This window comes from Electrophorus electricus, chromosome 6, assembly GCF_013358815.1.
Source record: "Electrophorus electricus isolate fEleEle1 chromosome 6, fEleEle1.pri, whole genome shotgun sequence".
Classification (NCBI taxonomy): domain Eukaryota; kingdom Metazoa; phylum Chordata; class Actinopteri; order Gymnotiformes; family Gymnotidae; genus Electrophorus; species Electrophorus electricus.
This window is the reverse complement of record NC_049540.1, coordinates 9,173,376-9,189,394: the sequence shown is the minus strand read 5'-3', so window position 1 is coordinate 9,189,394 and position 16,019 is coordinate 9,173,376. Positions and strand designations below refer to the sequence as shown.

Here is a 16,019-nt window from a genome sequence, read left to right as displayed (position 1 = left end):
ATTACAAATATGTACACATATATTAATTTATTAAAGATTATATATCGTCTCAGTTTGCATGTGAACGGTAAATTGCAGTAGCATCAAGAAATCTAGTTTCGTTCTGAGCACAAAGAAAAGTCCAAAACCACAGCTTATTAGCATAAATTCTCTCACAATAAACGCAGTTCTCACTGCCCCCCCTCCCGCTCCATACACTTGATGTGGCCCGGTCCCTCCTCTTGCTGTCTGGCATAACCGTCCTCTTCAATACAAAACTGTATCCTCGGCGCCTCCCCCTAGTTTCTCTGCTCGTTTTGCGCGTTCTTCTCAGTCTGTGTCTCAGACTACCTACCCTGACATCTGCCTCTCTCCACCTGCCGACGTTGCGCTCGCGGACGCCCTTTGCCGAGCAATACCGATCATCCCAACTCTCTGTCGGATATTTCCGCCGATCCGTCCTAGCCTCGCCGTCGTCTTTCTGCCTTAAAAAAAAAACCCAGTGTGTCCGTTTGGCGCGTTGCACACCGATGCTGATAACCTCGTCGAACCGCCGGATTTCTTCCTCTTGAGCATGAGAGGGACTGCTAACTCATCTGCAATCGAGTATCAAAGCGCGAGCCACCAGCATGAGCCGTGGATACGTATGCTCCCGCAGAAGTTTGCCACGAATGCGTTAAAACATCTCGGACCGCAGATTCTGACTACAGGAGAGAATCAGTTTTAGGTAAGTCGGCGCACTAGTTTGAAGATATGGACGGGACTAGAGGTTTGCCAGTGATTGTATTGCAGTCATGTATTAGTTATGGTGATCTTGCACTAACCGACCCTGCAGCGTGCCCTTACATAGTAACTGACCAGTTTGTGACTTTCGATTAATTGTATTTATAAAGGGGATAAACCCAAAAAGCCACTTCAAGGTTTGTTTTTGCGAAGTGCTTCGTTTCACAACATTGGCAGTTTGTTCACAGTCTTTTTCCGCGTAGGCTATATAGCAGGTTCGCTGACTGGGCAGTGGTGACACCCGAAAGATAGTGCACGTCTTAGGTTGCATATGTACTCTAGCTCTGTAAACAATGTATTATAAACGGCTGAACGGGCCATGCGAAGCGAAAAATAATGCAGAGGAGACAGTCTTTAGAAAGAGGGAGAGAGGGACGGACTATTTGAGAGAAATCTGTTTTCCGTCCACGCATCTTGTCTCCGATTCACCTTCGTAGCATTAAAAAAAAAAAACCCATCAAAAAAAAACAACATCAAAAAGCCTTTGCGTTCAGGTTGCGTGGTACGTTTGCGAGTAGTTTGTGTAAGCATGTATCACAGATGTCAGCCGTGAATGCATTTGCATTAAAAGATGCGCTTTCAACGCTGTTTGAGTAGCAGAGTCGCAGCACTTACCACCTGCGCAATAGAGCACAAAACTTCCATTAAGTGGCTTCCCACAAAAAAACCCAACCAAACAAAAAAAACAAAAAACTAAAAAAAAAAAAAACCCCAGTTGGCGACTTGCAGCAATTTGTCATGGATAAAACGTGAATTTCCAAAATAATAGCATAATAGCATCTAAGATGCACAATACAGTAGGTTAAAATACAGTATGTGAAAAAATACAGTAGGTGGAAAGGTTTCATATGGAGAGTTATGCCAGTGCTCCGGGGCAGAATTTGTGACAGAAGCAATATTCAGGTTTTTCGAGCGACCTGTCCTCATCATTTTAAGAACATTTTATGCGTTCTCGTCACGGCTTGCGTTTCCTAACTTTACATACAGGCTTCAACGGTTTCATTTTTCTCATGGGAAATATATAAAAAGTAGAAAGCCATCATGACAGCACAATTGCATATGCGACAGTGTCGCAGCTGACTGCACTGTAAAGGCAGGATGAAACTCATTACGGATGTACACACTCCGGAGGAAAGCGGTGACAACAAGGTCCGCGCGATGTTTATGCATACAGCATGCGCCGATGACGACGGCACAGATCGCGCTGAAAGGACCGCAACCGGAAAAAAACCCCGTGAGGAGCACATATGCGAGTGCACTTCTTACGGTCAACTGCGGGGGGAGCTCGCGCACTTTTGCGTTCGACGTCAAATTTGACTTTTCAGTTCTTGAGTATTTACGATAGATAGTTTCAAAACAGGTGGAGAAGTGCGAGTCTGTGAATCGCTTTAATTAGGCCTTTGTGACCTGAAAGAATTTCGCGAACGCGTTGTACTATTAAGGGCAGTTCCTTACATTTCACCGTCAATAGCTTAAATACGAGCCTGTGCTAATTATTAACGAATGCAAAGGTTCATCAGCTAAGTTGATTTTGTGCATAGGTCATCCTACATCTCAGTTCTTTATTGTCACTTCAGATTAGGTCAGCAGGGGATATAACCATCTACAGTGTGGACTCTTGGTAACCGCATTCATGTCCATATACAAAGGTAGCACTTTCTAAAATTCATCTGGCTGTGCCATGCATTTCACACCTTCTCTGCGATGTTACGACCCAACATCTTCGTCCTACAATCACGCTACACCCACTGAAAATGCCAGCCGTAGCTTAAGGCAAACACCTGCCTTTCCACATCACCGAGACCTTACAAACAACCCTCTGAAAAGTCCTCGGGTGTGTGTTGCTGCATAATGTTCTCCAGCCGGTGCCGCTCCGGGTGATAGACTGACTCCTACCTGCTGCTGCCATGATTACAAAAAAGGCAAATAAGCAAGAGGACCCATTGTTGGGTAACGGGCCAAAGAAGACCAGCCTCTCTGCTGTTGCAGACATTCTATCGCACTCTCCATGCAGACGGTGTGCCCAGGCCTGGGACAGATCGTCTCTGTGCCAGGCTGGCCCGGAATATTAACTAGCGTCCTGTTTTGGCAGAGCGAATAATAAGCACTGTCTTCCCCTGGCAGGAGTCCCCGGTGTTTGGTCCCAGTAGCTGAGTTGTGAAAGGGCTAGTGGATGCAGCTGCTCAGCCTGGCCCTCCAATGCCCACGGAGATGGATGCTTTGGCGGAGGAGGTGTGTGGCTTGCCTGTTTGCGAGGGGTTTTATGGCCGTGTTTTCTTTTGATTGATTGATTTATTTTGGTTAACGTGCGTCCCCGAGAAGTGGGTGTGACGTGCGGTGTTGCAATAGTCGGGTCTCCAGCTGAATGGTTCGAGCCAACATTGGGTGGGGCTGGAGAAGCTCGTTAGCCACTAGCGCAGCGCTCAAAGAATTTGCGAGCACTAATAAGCAATAATGACACCCTCTGAGACTGTGGACATTGCTGAGACACAGAGCCCTGCGATGTGGCATGAACCCCAGCTGTAGAGGCCAGCGATGGTGGGTTTGCTAAAGGATTTGCACTCGTTGTAGTTGTTGTTGGTTTTTTTTGGATGAAGGTATGAACTTTACCATATTATGCTTCAGAAATCGCACCACTGCTGACCACGGTCCCGCATACGGCCTCGGTCCAATATCAAGCAGGAGAGAGAGGCTCCCACTGCAGTGGACCTTAAGACAAGACCTTAAGCAGGTAGTATTACACAATCTCTGTAGGATCTTGTAATTGTGCTTAGCATGGCAATAATTGAGCCTTTGGATTCATTAAACATTATTTATATATATCTTTGTGTTAACTGATAAATAAATCATTTCAGAAGCATGCAAAATTAATAAAAACAAAAGAATCAGTCTTTTATGAAAAATGATTAATATTACTTTGGAGGCTTCAAAGGGGGTTAAATAAAAAAGAAATTGACAGTGGTGGGCTGGGAAGCTGGGAGTTATTATGGAAGGCAGCTGAAGTGGGTTTGAAAGCTTGTGTAGGGCTTAAAAGTCAAGGGATTTAGAAGTTTTCTCATCAAAAGCATGTGGACGTATCAGGGCTGGGTTGGAGTTATTGAACTTAGACACTTAATGAAGTGACAGTAAGGTTCCAGTTTAACAGACTGACCCATAACATATATGCATGCTCTCTCTCTCTCTCTGTAATGCTGTGGTTGAAATCTGCGCTGAGCACACTGTGGTTGCTGTTAAAAAGAATATTTTGTTTTATGAAAAAGATTGATTGTGGATTCATTAAGTATGAATGTGGTGGGGCATTTATGTAAACTTCTTATTTAAACGGCAAGTGGCAAACAGGTGAAGACAGAGGAGAGAGAGAGAGAGAGAGAGAGAGGGAGAGAGAGAGAGAGAGAGAGAGAGAGAGAGAGAGAGAGAGAGAGGGAGAGAGAGAGAGAGACAGAGAGAGAGAGAGAGAGAGAGAGGGAGAGAGAGAGAGAGAGAGAGAGAGATTACAGGGAAAAGAAAATGTACTTATGTATTAATAAAATGTAGTTTACAGGTAGACAATATTTCAGGCCATCCTACTATTGCAGTCAATATAGAATTGCTGTTATATTCTTCTTGGGAAATACAAGGCAATTAAAAGATAACAATGAAAAGTGGACTTTAAATCCTCAGAGGTGTTTAGGATTTTGGATCTTTTTCCATTTTTGTCAGTTGATAGGCCATTTATTACATCACTCTTTCCAGCGAGCTGGACTTGTTTCTGTCAGAGCATATTTCTGGTGAGGCCATACCAGTTCTATCATGTTATATCTAAAATGCTTATGTGACATTGCTGACTACATTGCATTCCAGAACTTTTTATTTTTCTGAGCCAAAATTACGAGCCAGCTATAGTGGCAGTTCCCAAACCTTCTTTCTTTCTCCTCCTTGATAACGCTTAATACTGCCTCAACTTAGCCTGATGTAAAATACAAACAGATCAACAAGAGGTTACTGAGGAAATGCATTTCACGTAATCAAGAACAACATAATATTGTGAAATGGAGTTTCACGATTGCAAGTGTCACGCTGTTGCAAAGTATGTAGCACAGTTGTCCTTTAAGATGTTTAAGAGCACTGCGTGTGGCCACAGGCACTTTGATATTGGTCATGTAAGATAAGCTGATAAGCTGAACATGCACAGATCAGTCTTGTTTCCTTTTTTTTTGGCCTTCATCTCCATATCTGATCCCAAATTGACCTTCAAGTTCACTGATGCATATGCAGAGAATGCGTGTGAGTCAGAGCCCGCTGTGCGCGCTCCTCGAACAGCCAATTGGATTTCCTCTTACAGGCACCTTTATGTAAATGGCACCGCTGTAGAAAAAAATATCAGTTTTGATTACAGCACACTTGGCAGGGCTGAGCGTGGCTTTGCGCAGCTAGAGAGAAAGTGCAAGACAGAGGCGTGCTACCAAGTGTTTGGCCACTGCTTTGCTGTTATTCATAAATTATTAAAAGCCTTGGATATTTGCAGTGATTAACCTCAATATTTCTTACAATTATGTAATTAAAGGGCGGAGAGAGAGGCTACCCAAAGTCGGCCGCCGAACTTGGCGGGTCCCCTGCTTGCTGAGACTAAGGCAGGACAAGCGGTGGAGCTAGGGCCAGGGAGGCTCCTCCCATCTACACCATAGAAGGTGTGATGGGCACCAGCTGCTCTTCAGTTGCTGTTGCCCCGCAGAGGCTTGTGGGATTATTAATAAACAAGGGCAACCTGTAGGTGTTTTTTTTTTTTTGCACGGGGGGTGTGTAGGGAATCCTGCCAGCTGGCTCCCTCTCTCTTCACCCCTATGCATCCCTCCACACACCCTCACAAGCAGTCAGCACCTGCCAGCCGCCTGAAATATGAAAAAGGCTGTTTCGGAGCTTCAGAAGCGCTGCGGTCTTCTGCCCAGGCCTGAATGGCGTCTGCTCCAGTTGAAACGCTGCCGAGCTGAGCCCTCCCTGCCCGTCTGTGCACGCCGTCTGCAGGCCGGGGGCGTGGCGCGTGCCTGTCGCATGCACGCCGAGGCCGAGTCTGGACCCCCCCCGTTCATCTTCCCACTTAAAAGGACAAGTTAAAAGACACTGGCCTCTACCATAAAGGCATTCTGGGTGTATAATGTGAAAAGTTGGTGGTTGGTGGGAACTGGACTTATGTTCATTCCTGGAAACACAGCACCCACGGCCATTCCCCTAAGATTGTACGCACCTTATTGATCATTTAGAACAAAAAGTTGAGTATTTTTAGGTATTTGAGAAAATCCTGTGGCTTTATTGGCCCTTGGGCAACCTTTGCTTCTTGCAGATGATGGACATTTATGCACACAAACACACACAAAAATCACCTTGGTAATTGACTTAATTCCAGGAGGCTGGTGCCTGAATATGAAACAACTCCTTATGAGCATGGCTAATGTGCATCGCCTTATTAGGAGCGCTCGTTCGGAAAGCTCTCTGCACTGTTATTTTACTGGCAGCAGGCTGAGAGATGGTAGGCTGGATGGAGAATGCTTAATGTAGTGGAGGGAGCAAGCGTGACTCAGCATAATGTGGCAGCCTCAAAGAGCCTCTCCACAGACACAACGTTCCAGCTCTTGAGATCTCCCTCACCACGCTGCAGATAGGAAGAGCCCGGATCAGATTAACATTTGCACTCTGCACTGAGCCCGGACTGGAGTGGAGGTTTACGGGAGCTGTGTCCAGATCAGAGACCTGTGCAGAGTCACACATTACAGGGATAGATGGACTCAGAAGGAAAGGGCAGACTAAACTACTGGCTGTTATGAGTTTGCTTTTGTTCGTCTGCACTGCAGAGCACATCCTGTCTCCCCCGTTTCCCTTCCTTTTATTTTAGTCACGTCTGGTCTATAAGTATCTGCGAAATGTATATTGAAATTACGAGTGGTCATGAAAAAGTTGCAAGTTAGTAACTGTGTGGTGTTGCAGCTATCTTCCTTTATGCTGACTCGGAGTCAGAGCTGGAGTCACGGATGGGCTGATTAAGAGTTCCTCTCTGTCTGGTGCTTAGATAAGGCCCAGTCTCTTCAGCTGCTTTGTGGCAGACAATGCTCTTAACACCCTCAGAGAGTCCTGCATCCCAAAACTAAACCGCATCATCAGCCAAGAATAGCGAGAGAGAGAGGGAGAGGGTAGAGATAGAAAGAGACAGGGAAAGATAGAGAGAGAGAGAGAGAGAGAGAAAGAGGGAGAGAGAGATAGAAAGAAAAGAAAAAGAAAAGAAAAGAGAGAGAGGCACAGTTAAAAGCAGGATCTAGACCTACTGAGACTTCCACAGTGACGTGGGAGCTTGCCTGAGGTTTTGGTGTGAGCAGTGTGCTTGATTTACCCATAATTACCCAGTACTATTTCCTGTGTCTTGGCCTCTGCCTCTGAGAAGAGGACCAGCCATTCTTTAATGTTGTCACTTCCCTTGACTATGGAGCAGGAGGTTGGGAAGTACCTATTAGAGGAGGGAAATTGCAGGGGGCTCTTCTTTTGCCCCTTCTGGATGGGTTGAGAGATGGAGAAGGAGAAAATAATGGGAAGAGAAGAGAGGAGGAGAAGGGAGGGAGGGGGGGGTAAGCTAAAAGCATAGAGAGCCTCTAAAAGTGCACAGCACCCCAGAGAGTTTCTCAGGCTGCGTCCTCCAAATATCAACCCAGGGAATACTGTGGAGCCGCCATTAGCAAAGCAGGAAGTGAGGTAGAAGTGCACCAGTTCTCTTATGGAGGCCTGATTTCACATGACACCGAGAGCAGGCCCGCAGCGACGTCTAGACACATTGAAAGACTATTATATCAGGATTAAGGGGGATTGATTATTTATGGGATATTACAGACTCATAGATAGGCATGCTCACTTAGCCTTTCATAAATGTTGTTGGAGCCAGAGTCATTGTGCCAAGTCTTTTTTACCCATATACAGGCAGGATATAAGCTAGCAAGAGTGAGCCAAGCACTGCTTTGTAGGCACTCGGCTTTGCAGACACACTGCTAGCATAAGACAGGCCACTGGTATGCCCATGTAAAGCGTGCCTTAATGCATTAGGTTACGCGAAACCCATTTTTATCATGGCCATTCCATAGCTTGAATAATGCCAAAGTGAGCATGTGTGCCCAGTATGTAGAAAGTAGCTCTCGTTGGGCCAGCTGTGCTTAGCGTAGGGTGTGATGTTTTGCAAAGCTCTGACATTTTGATGTTCGTCCTAACTCTGGCGTGTCTTATAAATCAGCATTTTTGAAGGTGGTGTATTTTTCATGCTAAGCAATAATGTATCAGACACAAACACTGATAGGCACCAAGCAGAATGGCGCGTCTCCGTTGTAACGAGCACAGGTCTTCTGATGGGGGATCAGCTCTGGAGCTCTCCACTAGCCCAGATGATTTAATGGAGCCATGTTCAGATAAATCATTACCTTCCGGAACACACTTATGCATTTTTCAACTGTGATCTATTGTTTTTCTTGTGCTGACTCTATTTATACTGAAAACTGTGTGTGCCAACACATGCACAAATACACACACACACACACACACACACACACACACACATACACACACACACACAAAAACACACACACACAATCTGAAAACAGAGAAATCAATCACTTGTAAGCATTTAACAAAAATGCATTTGAAACATTAATAGAAGGGACCGCTAATGGAGCAGTTTGTTACGACTTTCCATCAGGCCGGCATTCTGGTTAGCTGTGCTGTGGATAGTCCACGTGCAGATTTGGACGACAGAGCTTGTGCAGATGTATGACAGTAGCTGGAATGTGCCTTCATGCCTCCCCATTACAAAACAGAGAACATGACCCAAATGTCAGGGATGCAGCATCCAAGAACTATATGTATCTGTGCTGTGTTTGACTCTAAAGCGCTGATTCAGCTGGGGCAAGCACACAAACGCACGCACGCACACACACACACACACACACACACACACACACACACACACACACACACACACACACACACACACACACACACACACAAACACACACACACACACACACACTCACAGGCACGCACACATGCACACACACCCCTCCCTCCATGCTGTCTAGTTGTGCTGCTATTTCTAATGATCGTAGGCCAGGGGAGGGTGAAGCCAACCGAGGATACTGCCAACTTTCGCCTCAGTCAGCACTCCACCAACAGAGAGCAGGCAAGAGTCTTTCTCAGCCAGAGCTTGAGTTTATGTGGAAGATGTGTTTGAGTTCTCACACTCGGAGAGAGAAGTGCCAAAAGGACATAAATCCTGCATGACAAAAAAGGCAAGTGCTCTTTTCTTGAGTATTTTCTTCAGCTGCATTTGTAAAATTCTTAAAAGACACTCTTACACAGCTACATTGGGCCTTAACACATATATTACATATACTATATCAAAGCATTTAACAAATCCAGCATTCTCTTTGGCCTTTAAGTTACATCCCCCAAATACTAAGACACTCAATATCATATATTAAGCTTAAAGTGTTACAGTTCCCTCTGTGGCAAAACTCATTTCGTCTTTTCTGATGGATTACTACCCAAGTGGATCTAAGGGCAGAGATGGACCACTCATTAAAACAAATACGGCGCAATAAGGCTATGAATGTTAGTGCATACCCCCCCCCCCCCCCCCAAAAAAAAGAGGCGCTTTTGTTGCAGAAACGTCTGCTTTTTCTGGAGGTGTATGACGTGGCCACGCTCTCCCCTGGCACAGTAAGCGAACCCTGCAAATCTGGCCTATGAATAATTTAGCACTCCGAGACTCCTCTCATTTGCCGGATATAAGGCAGGAATTTATTCCGCAGCGGCGGGGTTATAGACAAAACTTCCCATCTGCGAACATTTCGAGCGCGGCCTCCTCGCTCTCGATGTGCTTCTGACGCGTCGGCGATACTTTGCTACCTGCTGAAAGGCGTGATTGGCTGCCTCTTTAAACGAGGGCTTGACTTAGATGTGTGCATGGCTATAAAAAGATGATTGAGCTCTTGGGACGTTGCAGCGGCAGAGCAAGGTTTCAAAGATGTTGCACAGGGTCACGAGCAGTCTATTTTAGGCACGAACACCAGCTACATGAAGTGCCACAGTAAAATTGGACAGTTAAATATCTACGATGTAATGTATATACAGTTTCAGGTTGCACAGGGATTCGTTGTCACACCATTCTAGTCATCCTGTTGTATTGTAAACAAACGCAGTCACCGCCCAACCAATAGAATAGTCAGGCCCTTAATTAACGGCCTGCTCTTATTTTTCTTTTCTTGATTTCCCAGAAATCCCTAGAAATGCCTCTATTAATGGGAACGAAACTGTGCCGTCTCCATAGCTGTGCGCTCAGTCGTTAACTCATGCATCACATTGTTTTCCTGCTCCACTCATGGGAAGGAGTTGTTCAGTATATTTAGGCCAAATCACACCCCAAGAAAACATTTTTAATTTGCGCCCCCCAAAATACACACGTCACAACTTGCTCACAACTCCATTTGCCATGCTGTGCTTTGGCATCAGCTGGCATCAATAAAAGACGACATTAATAATTTACAAAAATACAAAACCCTCGAGAAACACCCCCCCCCCGAGAGTGTGTAAAGCAAACCAAAACATTTTACTAGGGCCCTGCTCGTATGTGAATGCTCTTCGTCTGTGCTCAAGACATGAGGCCTTCACTATTGCTACTATAGAAGACTTACAGTTGTTGATTAGGCTAATAAGCTGCATTGCTGTAGGGGGAAAAGGAATTAAAAGAGCGATTATTTCTGATGCTTCGGCAAATTGCTAATGCCAGTATTTTTAGCGGTGTCATGCTTCAGGCGTAGGCCAAAGATAGAATAACACTGCATTGACGTTTTGATTGTGGTTTTTAAAGGGGCACACACACACATATATCATTCTTTATCTGTTTACCATTTGGCCACAGGGCCAAGCTAACATGTCAATACAGTTTAGACTCATGTGTCCCTTTTTTCTGTTCAGAGCCTTTGCTTTGTGAAAATACCACAGTGCCATCCCCCAACTCTGCTCTTGGCCAAAATGTACCAAAGCAACCGTCAGACGAGGAAGACCAAGAAGGCGGTATTGATTCAGTTTTCTTGGCTTTTATGAACAGGTGCAACACATGCAGCCTGGGCTGAACTCCTTAGATACCGCGCTATGCACCCCCGAGGCTTCACGCAGGACTGTAGTCCACGATATCCACAGTGAAGAAGACTCACAAACTCCACTTCAGAACCACTAAAAAACAAACAATGAACAATAAAATGTCGACTCATTAAATTTCAAAAGTAAGAATGTTATATTTATGCATGGTTATAAATTCCTGAACTTTGACCCATTCGTCTCCTTGCCACCGTCCCTCGTACATGGATGGACAACGTCTGTGGAAACAGCGAGGTCAGCTCTCTGTGCACACTCCACATGCACACCTGCTGAGACAGGAAGGAAAGAAGCAAAAAAAACCGGCTCTGCTGTGCAACTCTGCCTAATCCCTGGGATGCAGCCACAGTGGCAGAGGTGTGTCCAAATCACCAGTTTCAGACAACAAGCTGTTGAACTCGCCGTCGCTCATTGTAATTATCGGAGTGCATAAGCTGCTAGACTAATTCCAGGTACTTTGCTGCAACAGCAAAATGGCATGATTTATTAGTGGGCTCAGAGATAACAGTGAGGGAGGGACAAGAACCTCCTTAGTTTTTCATTTATTTAGGGGTGGTGCCCTTTTCACTTACAGAACCTCTTCGCATCTTCGACTTAGCAAACACACTCCCAGTGACGGTGACAGCTATTTGCTATTTACAAGAATTATGCCTCGAGAACTGTTAACGATATGACCGATGAATCCTGATGTCTTATATCCAAATACTGTGCAGATGCCGGATACATCTGAAAATAGAAAAGCTGACGTGAAGGAATTTAGTCCGGGTGCCATGTGCTCAGGCACGAGACTTTAGAGAATCAAGGAGTAAAACTGCTTCCTACTGTAAATCTGACATTGCCCTCCTGCACTGACCTTGCAAAAATGTCCACTCCCCCGCACCCCCTTTTTGGGCTCTGTGTTTATGTCTATTCAGAAGTGAAGCCAAATTGTCTTGCTGATTATTTTTTGTGTCCGGTCGAGGCAGAGATGATTATGATTGTCAAGAGAGCCCTTGATACCAGCACAGTTGCTGCTCTGAATTGTCTCCAGCTCTCCGAAGCATTCCCGGCGAAGAGTGATCTCTGGGAATCGCACCATTGCAGAAAGGGACTGGCCAAGCACGAGGACAGAGTCGGAACAGCAGACGGCACCAGCAGACGGCCCGATGCATTTTCACGCAGAGCTAGCTGAAGTGATCGGCAATGGCTGGTTTGGTTTTCATCACCGGGCACGCAGCAAATCATAATTGCAGTGGATTATGTAATTTTGTTTGCCAAACTCGCACTTTGCTCACAAAGACACTGGGAAAATGAGACTAAACCGCTATCGGTGAGACATCAGTCACTGCAGTCAGAAGAAGACTGGATGATGGGAAGTGGAACAAGGCAGCTCTACTTCTTAGCGCAACACTACAGAGCAGCTCTGATGCCCCATCCCAGCAGCCTGCATGCGTACCCTCGGCACGGTACACATGGAACACGTGTGAATCTGGAGGCACAGGGCTACCAAATCAAATTAAAACATCAGTGTGGTCTGTGCATATTCATGAGGCAGCCAGCACAGCAAGTGTGGCACATTTCACCTGGAGGTGTAGAGCCTTCCGCAATGCTCCATCTCCAGGCAACCGAGAGCAGCGTGCAAGCTTATTACGCCATCTGCCTCCTGTCCCGGGGGATCGCTGATTTATGGAAGCCCCCCCCCACCCCCCCACGCAAACTATCATGCAAAACCACATTTAAATAAGAGCAGTGGGCAGGCCATGCAGTCGTTTGAGGTCTTTCTCTCTGCAGGCAAAGAAGGCAAGCATGAGCCCCATGGAGAGAGGCTTCCTCACCACGTCGGCGGCTGCGGAGTTGGCGGTGACTACTGGCAGACAGCGGGGGGGGTCAGGGGCGGGGGATGATGTGAAACGGAGGACGAACACAGCAGGCCTTGAGGGAAACGAGGTCAGTAAATTCAGGCGGGCGTGCCAGCTGACGCCTCAGGAACCGAGCGGAGCCCGGGCCGATAATAACCCACGGCGCCGGCGGGCTGCAAAACTCCACTCCTTAAAGCAGAGAATGTCCCTGCCTCCTGAGATGTCTGCAGATGCTTCACGTTCTCCAACTGGGCTGGAGGAGGGGTCGGGGGAGGGGAGGGGAGGGGTGGTGGGCGGGGGAAGGTGGGAGCCGGCAACAAACGCTGGCTGTGTTCAGAAGCTTTGCAGCGATAGGTCAGGGCTGACGAGGCCACAGAGGAAATCTCTGAACAAGCGCTCCTATTTCATGATTTGTAGGGTCGGCACGGCGATGCGCGTCTCAGAGAGGTGAGGTGAGGCATGGCGACAGCGGAGGCAGAGCCTGTGGAGCTGCACGCTGCGAAATTCCGGCTCATTTTGCTAAGGATGCCGATGACAGCAGGGTGGCTTTCATGGTTCCTTTTTTTCCGCAGATCAGCGGTATCTCGTTGGGAAAGGGTGTTGGAGGGGTCGTCCAGCCAGGGCTTGATAAACGGGGTAATTTCCAGCCCATATTTGTGGCGATAAACTGGGCCCCTACAGTTCAGTCGGAGTCTCCTGATTAGAAGCACCTGCCCGCCGGCAGAGCCGAGGCACATTGCATTTCTGACAGCACAGACAGGCCTGTTTTCCCCCCCCTGCCTTTGCACTGTTATGAGAAATATGAGTCAGGTAGTGGTAGCAGGAGGCATGCACATCAGTCTCATTCCACAGGTAATTAGACAGTATCAACAACACAGGAGCTTTCAAATTGCAACTAATTTAGTCTTCAGCCCAACCTGACTTTATTAGTAAAAGCGCAGCTAGCCCGCTCTGCAGCCCTTCCCTTGCCTGACATGCGCACATTTGCATGTTAAACAGGTGTATATAGAGATTTATGTACGAAACGTCAAACACAAACAGCCGCCCACAACCTCTCAGCCGCTCTGCCCATGTCAGCCTGCTGTGAATCATTCCTGCCGGTGCTGCTGCCTGTGCTCACACGGGTGGCGGCTCTTGACATTTACACGTGTGAAGAGCAGAACGTATGTAGCGTGGGTCGTGCCTGAGGCAGCCGCGCTCGTCCGCTGGCCGTCCGTCCGTCGGAGAGGGGGCGGGTCACACATGGGCTCAAGGAAGCCAGTTGGCTTGGAGCACTTCACGACAAACGGCTGGAGCTGATGGAAGGTTGACACGAAACGGACCGTGGAGTTCCAAGAGCTGTGTGTGGACGGGAGAAGAGGATTCTAGGATTTACAGCAACAAACAGCAGAGGCTCCCTGTGTTGGCCAAGCCACTCATTTTTAATCCGTGGTGTTGGCAGAACATCGCTGTACTTTTCACCTCTCTTCTAGTGCTCTTAACAGGAATCAATAAAAAAATCTTTTTTTGGATGCTTACATGCACAATAGCAATTATTCAAACCCTGCTTCATTACTGTTACTACATAATGAGACACATGGAACTACCAGGGTGAACAGAGCTCAAACCAATAAACAATGGGCATTTTAAACTTGAAAATTAAATTAAAATGAATTAAACTAAATTAATTAAAATTAAATGATGACAATAGTGATTAATCTATGAATCAGTATGATCCCCCTCATGGCCACACTGCCCTTGACTTTATATACAGTGACATATTAGCCTTCAATTCAAATTCATTTATGTCATATAACTGTTTATGATGTTGGTAATGTCCACTGTGCATGCTAGCCTTTCATGACACCTGCGCTACTTCTCCGTCTTTTCCTTCTCATTCCCCCATTTTAGTCGTGTGTTGCCCTGCTTTGGTGAGAAAAAAAATCTGATTCCATATTAAATGATATCTTATTTATGGATGTAATGGCATGAACCATAAATGGCAGCCTAAGCACCAGAAGAAACTTGTGTTTCCTGTTATTTGTTTTTGTGAGTTTTACTATTGATATTACTAATGTTTTTGTTTACTGATTTCTACAAACAGGAAAGTTTTTACCTGTAGATGCTGTTTTCATGAATGATGCTTCAACAAGGCACCCTGCCTTACAAATCAGACAGGGCACTTAGGCTTAGAAGACGTTTTTGGGGCGGCATATATGCTAATTCACATGAGCGTCTCATGAGTGCGTGCTCTTGTATAAATAGAGATGTTTATGAACGTAATGTAGGACAATTTGGTGAACGCAAGAGCATTTGCTGATGTGGCAGTTACGTGAGCTGACATCATGACAAAAATATGCCAAATTTAGCACAAGAATATGAAAATCTTCTTGCATGAGGACTGTTGTTATATAACACAAAAAAAGAGCCAAGAGGATTGGTGCAGGAAGCTGTCCAGAGTCACAGTGAAGGCCTTGTTTAGCTCCATAATCCCTCCAAAAAGGAGGCAAAGGTTCAGAGATCCCTTAAGCAGATGCCTTGTACGGAGAAATTGTTCCTGAGGGAGAGAGAGTGGGAGCTTCAATGCCTCGTCCAGCTTGTTTCTATGCGACAAGCAGCCATGGGAACTCACCTATTAGCAGATCTGTTCTGCAGCATCGCTCCACAGAGACACATCGCTTGTCCAAAAGACAAAACTAACAAACAAAATAAACGCGTTGGTTCTTGTCATTGAAAATTCCATTTGCGCGATGAAAGGAGAAATGAAAACAAAACAGTTATGACAGCTCAAGTTCAACCATCCATCAAAACAGGAATAATTTACCCAGGAGTTCCTTCACTGTTAAAAGCAAATTATAGAAATAGTCATTAATAACAATGAAATACATTACTAATGATAATCAGAATCACCAGAGATAAACATCAATAACAGAAAGCAGCAAAGCAAGACTCCCAGAAGGCAGTGACGGGGTGAAATTGATTAGGAATGAATTATCTTCTGTTTAATTTGATTCCCCACTTACTTGGCATGCCTAATTTATCTGGCTCATATTCCATGGCACCTTGACCAGCCAAGCTGTTGGTGTGCACTGTCATTTGGGTTTGGTGGTAATGACCTGGCTTGGCGACAGGGCTTGTCCTCCTCGGATTCAGTGGCCAAAATGACCCCGCCGCCCATTTCTGGGGGCGGCTGCTCCGAGGAGCTCAGCTCCGTCATGAAGCCATGTGAGGAAGGCCTCCCCTCTGTTTGATTTCTCCATTGATCTGCCTCCTCCTTCTCTT

At 46.1% G+C, this 16,019-nt stretch overlaps 1 protein-coding gene across 1 annotated transcript in view; it reads left to right on the top strand.

Moving 5' to 3' along the window:
- The first annotated feature begins 252 nt into the window (after positions 1-252).
- brinp1 (bone morphogenetic protein/retinoic acid inducible neural-specific 1) overlaps positions 253-16,019 on the top strand; it is a 90,781-nt gene continuing 75,014 nt past the window's right edge. Inside the window, 3 exon segments of the mRNA XM_035527592.1 lie at positions 253-706; positions 2,887-2,994; positions 3,388-3,493. The gene's annotated coding sequence lies outside the window, so the exon portion shown is untranslated.